This window comes from Staurois parvus, unplaced genomic scaffold (assembly GCF_062004578.1).
Source record: "Staurois parvus isolate SC_StPar_1 unplaced genomic scaffold, SC_StPar_1.0 ptg000066l, whole genome shotgun sequence".
Classification (NCBI taxonomy): domain Eukaryota; kingdom Metazoa; phylum Chordata; class Amphibia; order Anura; family Ranidae; genus Staurois; species Staurois parvus.
The window spans coordinates 313,469-323,330 of NW_028317862.1; the positions used below are offsets into that span (position 1 = coordinate 313,469).

The 9,862-nt window shown below is 44.8% G+C and overlaps 1 pseudogene; it reads left to right on the top strand.

Annotated features, from left to right (window-relative positions):
- The first annotated feature begins 4,820 nt into the window (after window positions 1–4,820).
- Window positions 4,821–9,320, top strand: LOC149469584 (eEF1A lysine and N-terminal methyltransferase-like; annotated as a pseudogene).
- Window positions 9,321–9,862: the final 542 nt, after the last annotated feature.

The following is a 9,862-nucleotide window of genomic DNA, read 5'->3' on the forward strand; positions in this document are numbered from 1 at the left end:
TCCGCCACCTCTGGCTCTGGCACTGGCCCTGCGCACACCCATATCTACCGTCTCTTATAAACACAAGCGTGGCTCAACTTACAGCACCATCCGCTCCCACAGAACCTCCCTACTTCTGTACTCAGTGTGGGACAGGGAAGGAACAGATATATGCGGGTGCACTATGCAGTGTGTTTAGGAGTGGGGCTTCTCCTCCTGCAGCCTAATGCATGGAAGCCAATGCCTTAGGGGTAATCACCGGCCAGTGGGGAAGTGGCGGAGTGGTGAGTAAGTGTGCTTGGTGCACTGTGTGGGAAGACCCAAAATGGGAGTTACTATAAAGAGAGGCCGGCTGCTGACAGCTGTGTTTTGCAAAGCTAGCTAACCATATGAGGGCAGTGGAGGGGGATGTGCAAAGGTGAGCTACAGTCAGGTGTTGCAGAGGTAAATTGAGTCAGGTGAGTTGCAGACAGGGTGCATAGGTGAGCTGCGGCTGGGGGGGTGCAGAGGTGAGCTGAGTTGCAACCCACCTTTGCACCCCCCAACCACAGCTCAGCTCTGCATCCCACGTCTGCAACTCACCCCTGCACTCTGTCTGTGGCTCATATCTGCACCCTGTCTGAAAGTCACCTGTCAAGTCAAATCTGCAGCACCTGACTGCAGCTCACAACTGTCATCAGCCGGCCCTCTCCATAGTAACCCTCATCCACAACTGCCTGCAGCTCACCTCTGCACCCCCTGTCCACACCTGGACATTTAAAAAATAAGACCTGCCCCAAAAATAAGACCTAGTGTGTTTTTTGGAGCCAAAAAAAATATAAGACAGTGTCTTATTTTCAGGGAAACACGGTAGTGTCAGTGCTTTTTATTAGCAGTGATCACTGGGGATGTCAGTGGCAGTTAGTTCCCCCCAGTGTCAGAATGCCCACCGCAGTCCCACTATAAGTTGCTGATCGCCGTCATTACTAGTACAAATGAAAATTCCAGTATATATACACCGCCATTTGTAGATGCTATAAACCAGTTAATGTACATGTATTTGTAGCAGAATACATTTTGGCTTAAATATATGACGAAATTTGATTTTTTAAAAATTTTTTTAAATTGTGTTTTATAGCAAAAAGTCAAAAATATTTTTTTTTATTTCACAAAATTGTCGGTCTTTATTGTGTAAAAAATTTAAAAACCCGTACAAGCGATCAAATACCACTGAAGGAAAACCCTATTTGTGGAGGGGAAAAGGACATCAATTTCAATTGGGTGCAGTGTTGCATGACCGCGCAATTGTCAGTTAAAGTAACACAGCACCAAAAATGTCCTGGTCAGGAAAGGGGATCCTTAGGTGGGTAAGTGGTATGTGAGTCTGAGTGTGATGGAGCCATGTCCCAGACCTGCACTACTACAGGAATAAAGAGGCTGCAAGGTCATCCTGCAATCATCTGCTTCTTCCCATGTTTATCTATTGCTGCTTCTACAGATCAGGGGGCTGGCTGTGCACACAGGAGATCGATCCTATGAAAGACCTGTACATACACATGACATTCTGTCCCATCACCCGATGATTGCAGACCACAGCTCCGCCTCCAACAAACCGGGAACAATCATACTGGTGTAACGGCGGCAAGATAAATATCCCATGAAAATCTGTATCCCCTGAAGCAACTGCGCATGCGCCGGTTTAAGGCACACCAAGCCTTCGGGGGATACCGAGTTACATGGGATACTCATCTTGCCGCTACACCGGCCTACGGATTCCTCTCTAGATCCACCCTCACTGAATGTCAGTGTTCATCAGCTGCATGGGGGGCGGTCCCAATAACTACTTCACCCCAATTACCTCACCGATCATTCATATATATACTAATATAAAAGATACACTGTACTCACCCCCTGCTCCGCAATCTCCTCCTTTATTCGCTCAGAGATGAAATGATCACCGCCCACATGTTGCTGGCTCCACCTGCTTGCACAGGCTTCGCAATCCATTGGTCCGTTGGTCTGCCACTCAGCATCGCCGAATCGATGTTGATCCCAGGAGAGCCAGCTGCAGACTGAGCAGCAGTATTGGGGTTGCTAAGCAACACTCGTGTCTCCTCCCACTTCCTGCCCTCCCTCAGACTCCTCCCACTTCTGACCCCCAGTCTCCTCCCAAGTCCTTGCCGTAGGCTCCTCCCACTTCCGGCCCCCAGTCTCCTCTACAATAGAGTCTGGCTGCAGAATGGAGCTCCATTTTTAATAGGAAACACATGACTTCCACTCCCCTTTTTTTTTGCTAGTGAACTTTAATGCAACAAACAAGCAGAGGCTGTAGAGTGGAGCTCCAGTCGACAGGAAACATGTGACCTCCACTCCAAATGTTTTAAAGTTCATTAACAAAAACAAATGGAGGTCACATGTTTCCTGTCGAGTGGAGCTCCAGTCTTCAGCCAGCTTTTCCAATGAAAAACCTTTTCTGGGAATAATGTGGCCAATGAGGAGGTGGACAGTTGTGACCCGGAAGTGTTGGCTGTGTGCTCCATGCGGTGACTGAGGCAGTGATGGTGGGAAGATGAATCTGTTACTGAAGAGCAGTAAGGAGTTCTCCTCCAGCGAGTACTGGCAGCAGTTCTTCCAGCGCAGGGGGGAGCGGGCCTTCGAGTGGTATGGCGGAAACTTGGAGCTGTGTGGTGTGCTGCACAAATACATTCAACCGAAACACAAGGTGTGTACATGGACTGCTGGCTGCCTTCCCTTCTCTCACTCCCTCCTGTGAGCTCTGCATTAGGGCTCCAGCACAGAACCCTGTGTTCAGTTTCCTATGGATCTGAATGCAGTAACACTCCAAGGCCTGGCCTCCCTCACATAGTGTTCAAGGCTCCATTCACCCTTGTGCGACTTGGGGAAAAAATAAACTTGACAAAAGTCACATGACAAGTTGCAACCCATGTATTTCAATGGAAGCTGTTCAAATGCATGCAACCAAAGTTGCAGCGACTTTAAAAAGGTTCCTGTGCTACTCATGTGACTTTCATGCGACTGGAGTGATATAGACTGCAATGTAAACTCTCAAAAGTTGCATGAAAGTCGCATCTTAACCATTTGATTTACCTCTTTTCCTGACCGGGCCATTTTTTTGCGATACAGAGCTGTTACTTTAACTGACAATTGCGCGGTTATGCAATGCTGTACCCAAATTAAATTTGCGTCTTTTTTTCTCCACAAACAGAGCTTTCTTTTGATGGTATTTGATTGCCTGTGCGGTTTTTATTTTTTGCGTTTATAAACAAAAAAAGATTGACAATTTTGAAAAAAAAAAAACTACACTTTTGACTTTTTGCTATTAAACATGTCCAGTAAATCAAATTTCTACATCAATTTAGGCAAAAAGGTATTCTGCTCCGCCCCCAGTGTCAGAATGCCCACCGCAGTCCCGCTATAAGTCGCTGATCGCCGTCATTACTAGTACAAATGAAAATTCCAGTATATATACCGCCATTTGTAGATGCTATAAACCAGTTAATTTACATGTATTTGTACCAGAATACATTTTGGCCTAAATATATGATGAAATTTTTTTTTTTTTTTTTTAATTTTTTAGAGCAAAAAGTGAAAAATATTTTTTTTTATTTTCAAAATTGTCTGCATTTTTTTGCTTATAGTGCACAAAAAAAAAACAAAAAAAAACGTACAGGCGATCAAATACCACTGAAAGAAAACCCTATTTGTGGAGGGAAAAAGGACATAAATTTCAATTGGGTGCAGTGTTGCATGACCGCGCAATTGTCAGTTAAAGTAACACAGAGCCAAAAATGTCCTGGTCAGAAAGGGGGGGGGGGGAATCCTTAGGTGAGTAAGTGGTGTGTGAGCCTGAGTGTGATGGAGCCATGTCCCAGACCTGCACTACTACAGGAATAAAGAGGCTGCAAGGTCATCCTGCAATCATCTGCTTCTTCCCATGTTTATCTATTGCTGCTTCTACAGATCAGGGGGCTGGCTGTGCACACAGGAGATCGATCCTATGAAAGACCTGTACATACACATGACATTCTGTCCCATCACCCGATGATTGCAGACCACAGCTCCGCCTACAACCAATTACCTCACCGATCATTCATATATATACTAATATAAAAGATACACTGTACTCGCCCCCTGCTCCGCAATCTCCTCCTTCATTCGCTCAGAGATGAAATGATCACCGCCCACATGTTGCTGGCTCCACCTGCTTGCACAGGCTTCGCAATCCATTGGTCCGTTGGTCTGCCACTCAGCAACGCCGAATCGATGTTGATCCCAGGAGAGCCAGCTGCAGACTGAGCAGTGGTGTTGGGGTTGCTAAGCAACACTCGTGTCTCCTCCCACTTCCTGCCCTCCCTCAGACTCCTCCCACTTCCGGTCCCCAGTCTCCTCCCACGGCCTTTCCTTTGGCTCCTCCCACTTCCGGCCCCCAGTCTCCTCTACAATAGAGTCTGGCTGCAGAATGGAGCTCCATTTTTAATAGGAAACACATGACTTCCACTCCCCATTTTTTTGCTAGTGAACTTTAATGCAACAAACAAGCAGAGGCTGTAGAGTGGAGCTCCAGTCGACAGGAAACATGTGACCTCCACTCCAAATGTTTTAACGTTCATTAACAAAAACAAATGGTGGAATGGAGGTCACATGTTTTCTGTCGAAAGTGGAGCTCCAGTCTTCAGCCAGCTTTTCCAATGAAAAACCTTTTGTGGAAGAATGTGGCCAATGAGGAGCTGGACAGCTGTGACCCGGAAGTGTTGGCTGTGTGCTCCATGCGGTGACTGAGGCAGTGATGGTGGGAAGATGAATCTGTTACCGAAGAGCAGTAAGGAGTTCTCCTCCAGCGAGTACTGGCAGCAGTTCTTCCAGCGCAGGGGGGAGCGGGCCTTCGAGTGGTATGGCGGATACTTGGAGCTGTGTGGTGTGCTGCACAAATACATTCAACCGAAACACAAGGTGTGTACATGGACTGCTGGCTGCCTTCCCTTCTCTCACTCCCTCCTGTGAGCTCTGCATTAGGGCTCCAGCACAGAACCCTGTGTTCAGTTTCCTATGGATCTGAATGCAGTAACACTCCAAGGCCTGGCCTCCTTCACATAGTGTTCAAGGCTCCATTCACCCTTGTGCGACTTGGGGAAAAAATAAACTTGACAAAAGTCACATGACAAGTTGCAACCCATGTATTTCAATGGAAGCTGTTCAAATCCATGCAACCAAAGTTGCAGCGACTTTAAAAAGGTTCCTGTGCTACTCATGTGACTTTCATGTGACTGGAGTGATATAGACTGCAATGTAAACTCTCAAAAGTTACATGAAAGTCGCATCTTAACCATTTGATTTACCCCCCTTCCTGACCGGGCCATTTTTTTGCGATACAGAGCTGTTACTTTAACTGACAATTGCGCGGTCGTGCAATGCTGTACCCAAATTAAATTTGCGTCTTTTTTTCTCCACAAACAGAGCTTTCTTTTGATGGTATTTGATTGCCTGTGCGGTTTTTATTTTTTGCGTTTATAAACAAAAAAAGATTGACAATTTTGAAAAAAAAAAACTACACTTTTGACTTTTTGCTATTAAACATGTCCAGTAAATAATCAAATCTCTACATCAATTTAGGCCAAAAGGTATTCTGCTCCATGTCTTTGCTAAAAAAAAAAATCCCAATACATAAACGAATTGACTTGCGTGAAAGTTATAGCATTTACAAATGGCAGTAGATATGCTTTTTTCTTTTTTTTTAACTAGTAATGGCGATCAGCAACTTATAGCAGGAATGCGGCGGGCATTCAGACACTGGGGGAGAACTGACTTTGTGTCACTGACATCCCCAGTGACACCAATACAGTGATCAGTGCTAATAAAAAAGCACTGATGCTGTACTAATGGCACTGGGCAGGATAGGGTTAACATGTGGGGCGATCAAAGGGTTAACTGTGTGCTGCTTTACTGTGTGTGTGTGCTTTACACTGTAAGCACACTGCTTTGTATGGCTCTGCTATGCAAAGCCATACAAAGCAGTGTGCAGGAGCTGACAGGGAAGAGATCTGTGAACGCCAGGTGCTCACAGGGAATCACGGGCTGGGACCCAGTGATTGACAGCTGAGCCCGTGAATGGCAGAGTGGGTAGGGCGCGCACGCCCCCTACCCAGAACTGCAAAATCATGTATATATATGAGATTTTTCGCACCTGTGCCTCCCTGTAGCAGTATTTCTGCTATACGGTGGTGCGGAAGAGGTTAATGTTATCAATGCAACAGTAAAGCCAAAGTCGCACCCATCCAAAGTTACATCAAAGTCACAATGGAAATCGCACGACTTTGGAGTTACATAAGTGTGAATGAAATCTGTGCCTTTTGCAGGGCTGTGTTTACCAGCACAGTGATGGACAGGTGTTCCGGGCATCCCGTTGTTGGCTGTCCCATAGCAGTTAATTGGGATGCAGCGGTTGCACGGACACAGCTGCTGCTGCCATTATGACATCTATGTGGATGCTTCTATCCAAACACAACCTAGGGTTCATTTGGGACTCTGCGCCCCCACCAACAGGAATGTCACATTGGGAGCAGCAGCTGTGCCCGTGCATTTATTGCATCCCAGTTAACAGCTATGGGACAGCCGACAGAGAGATGCCCTAAACGCCTGTCCATCCCTGTGCCGGTAACCATGGGCCTGCACGGATTAAAATGCCCAGTGTGAATGAGGCCGATGGACCCATACGCACTGGGTCCATCAGCTGCAGCCACCGGGATTGTGTGTAAAACTGACAAGCGAACTCCTGTCTATTAGGTGGAAGCATTTTGGGCGGCTGCACTACTGCTTAATTGCTTTCATATACCCCTGGTATCGGTGCCGCTGTCATGTATTCCGGACTCTGGACTGGCATAGCGGGTGCCTCCGGGCTAATGGGGAGAGAGGCCCTGCTCCCTGTCCCTGGTTGAGTCATTCACTAGGCAGCTGTACAAGTGCGGAATGATCTCAGCCTTCAGTGATTCTAAGGCTGGGTTCACACTGATGCAGTGCGGAATTCGCAGCGAATTTTGCACTGCATCAGAATCGCACCCCGTTCTTGTGAACCGCTGCAGGTGTGTATGTTAAGTTAATAACACCCCGAAATCGGTCCGCAAAACGCGGTGCGATGTGCAGAATCGGATCACATAGGTGTGAATACCCATGCGATCCGATTCTAGTGCGGAACAAAAAAAAATTGCGGACCATTTGCACTTCGGACCAGGTTTTTCTGCAGGATCTTTCTGCCAGCACCATCTGGTGTACATTTCATTTTGTTAGGCATATGTGCATATACCCTTAAGAAACTTCACTCTTTCAGTCAACATTGACTATGTTTAATCCTTATGCTGCTAGCAATAGATAGGAAAGTATATTGCATTTACCTGTTTTAAACTTTTTTTTTTTTTTATACATTTCTTCAGTTACACCCTAGATTCTGTGCCTAGGCAAATGATGTCCTACATCCCAGGAATCTTTAGGGGGGAGGAGGGGCTTTCTTGGCTAAGCAAACACCCTGTTTGCATGCCTGAGCTAAGAGCAGATGGATTACAGGAAGTAAATGCTACAGGAATCATCTGCCCTTACTCAAGATGGCCACAGCTAAAAATGCTTGGGCTGTTTTTCAAAGTGATTTCTCAGCAAAATAAAAAATTAGACATGGATGGATGGGGGAGTTTGCTTTGAATATTAAAAATGAATTAAATAGTGTTTTTGATTTGTGTTGCTCAGATGCAGTGTAGTTAATTTTTAAGGACTTATGCACATGGATGCACCTGGGAGCCACATTTGTTCGCTTTCAGTCACAACCTGTACAAGTCAATGACAGGCTCTAATTTTTACGTTCTAAAACCAATAAAAAAAACTTATCTCCCTAATCACTATCTTCTCTAGAATGTACACTGAGCTGCACATGCACATTCTCCGTACCCCTAAGTGACATCTGAAGTCCTGCATCCAGAAGAATCAGAGAAGATGATTCCAGTGTCAGGAGGTTAGTATTTGTGGACTTCAGTTCTGCTTTAACCCTCCTCTACTTTATCCAAAGTTTTATCTTTAAATATACTTTCACTAGAGCGCTTTACCGAGCTTTAATAAGTGTTGTAAGAATTAATTATGGGAAAAAGGAAAGATCCTTTCACCACCTACTCTACACTGCATTCATTCAATGATAGAAGGTGGTGACAGGTCCAGGTTTTACATAACTGGTTTGTACATCTTGTTTCTTGCAGGTGCTAGTGGTGGGCTGTGGCAAAGTGAAAGGCTATATGATGCTGGATGCCAGAATCTGACCAATATTGTTTTGAGTGAAGTGGTCATTCGCCAAATGAACGAGCAAAATGCCAAACGAAGACCTCTGATGACATATCAGTTGATGGATGCCACACAGACTACATTTTCTGATTCTCACTTTCAGGCTGTGTTGGATAAGGGGACATTGGATGCCATACTCCCTGATACAGAAGAAAGAACTCTGGAAACTGCTACAAAGTTGCTGGTTGAAATTGGTTGTGTCTTGCAATATGGCGGACGATATGTTTGTGTATCTTTGGCTCAAGGCCACGTCTTGGACAAACTAGTAAATCAGTTCTACCAAGGTGGATGGATGGTTCGAGTTCATCAAGTATCAGAAGCAGCAGCAATGAGTCTGGCAGTCAGTTTCCTTTACTAGTATTTTTATTTGTGATGCGACTGATGCCAGGGTTTCCACAAGTCTTGGAAATTATGGCTAAGGAGGGCGCCAAGCCGCTGCGTTGTTCAAGCCCTGATGAACTAATGGCAGCAGTGAAAGAACAACAGCAATATGCACTAATCCGTAACCGCCTGAACCAAAATCAGAGTTCTCAGGAAGTGTCATTAGACTTGTGTGATGGAGATTCTGGAAGAATTTGTTACACCTTTTATGTGGTAGATAGTCTTACTGTAGGACTATCTCATGCCAATTACTTTGCAATATTTATAAGTAAGCTGGGCTTTCTTTTTTTTTTTCTTCTTCTTATGTCCTAATATTCTTTCTGTAATATTCTGCACTTAATGTAATATGAATAAGTCAAAGTCCGAACACCACTTTAAAGGGGACTATAATTAGCTACTCTTCTAAAGGATTTCCCATTTTAAATTTAAAGGAATTCACATACAATACAAATTCAGATGTTATATGTATGTATATATGTATGTGTCTCTATCTATATATATTCCCTTCTAGATTGTAAGCTCGAAAGAGCAGGGCCCTCGATCCCCTCATGTTTTGCATTGTATTGGTATTGTTCTGTCACATGTTCTGTCCCCCTTTGTAATGTACAGCGCTGAGTGAACTATTGGTGCTTTATAAATACTGTATAATAATATCTTCTTTTTTTTTCCCTTTAATTTTCTATTTTTTCCATTTTTCTTCTTTTCTCTTCTGTCAGCATCTTACTAACACTCAAATCCTGGTAGCAGTGGTGCTTAATTAAAGTAGAACTCTAGGTTTAATTTAATTTTAAATATTTTTTGGGGCCAAGCTGGTCCAAACAAACCATTTCCATTACTAAAACATACACCTGCTGTATAAACTGTATGTTACTTCAGCTGCGTGCAGCATACAGTGTTGTGTTCCAGGCAGTCAGCTAGAGACTTTCTGTCCCATTTCCAGGACAAAAACAAGTTAGCCTGAGCTTTGCTCAACCAGTCATAGAAGGCCTTGTATTAATTCTAAAAATGCAAAGCTTCATGTGAATGGCTGAGCAATGCTCATCCTAGCTGGATATTGTTCCAGGAATAGAGCAGGAAGTCCATTACTGCTGCTAGAACACAGCGCTCTCATTGCCATCTTTAACGCAAGGCAAACTGGCAGCTGCCCCGGGCCCAATCGTTGTGGGGCCCAAAAGCAGCTGCCCCTTGA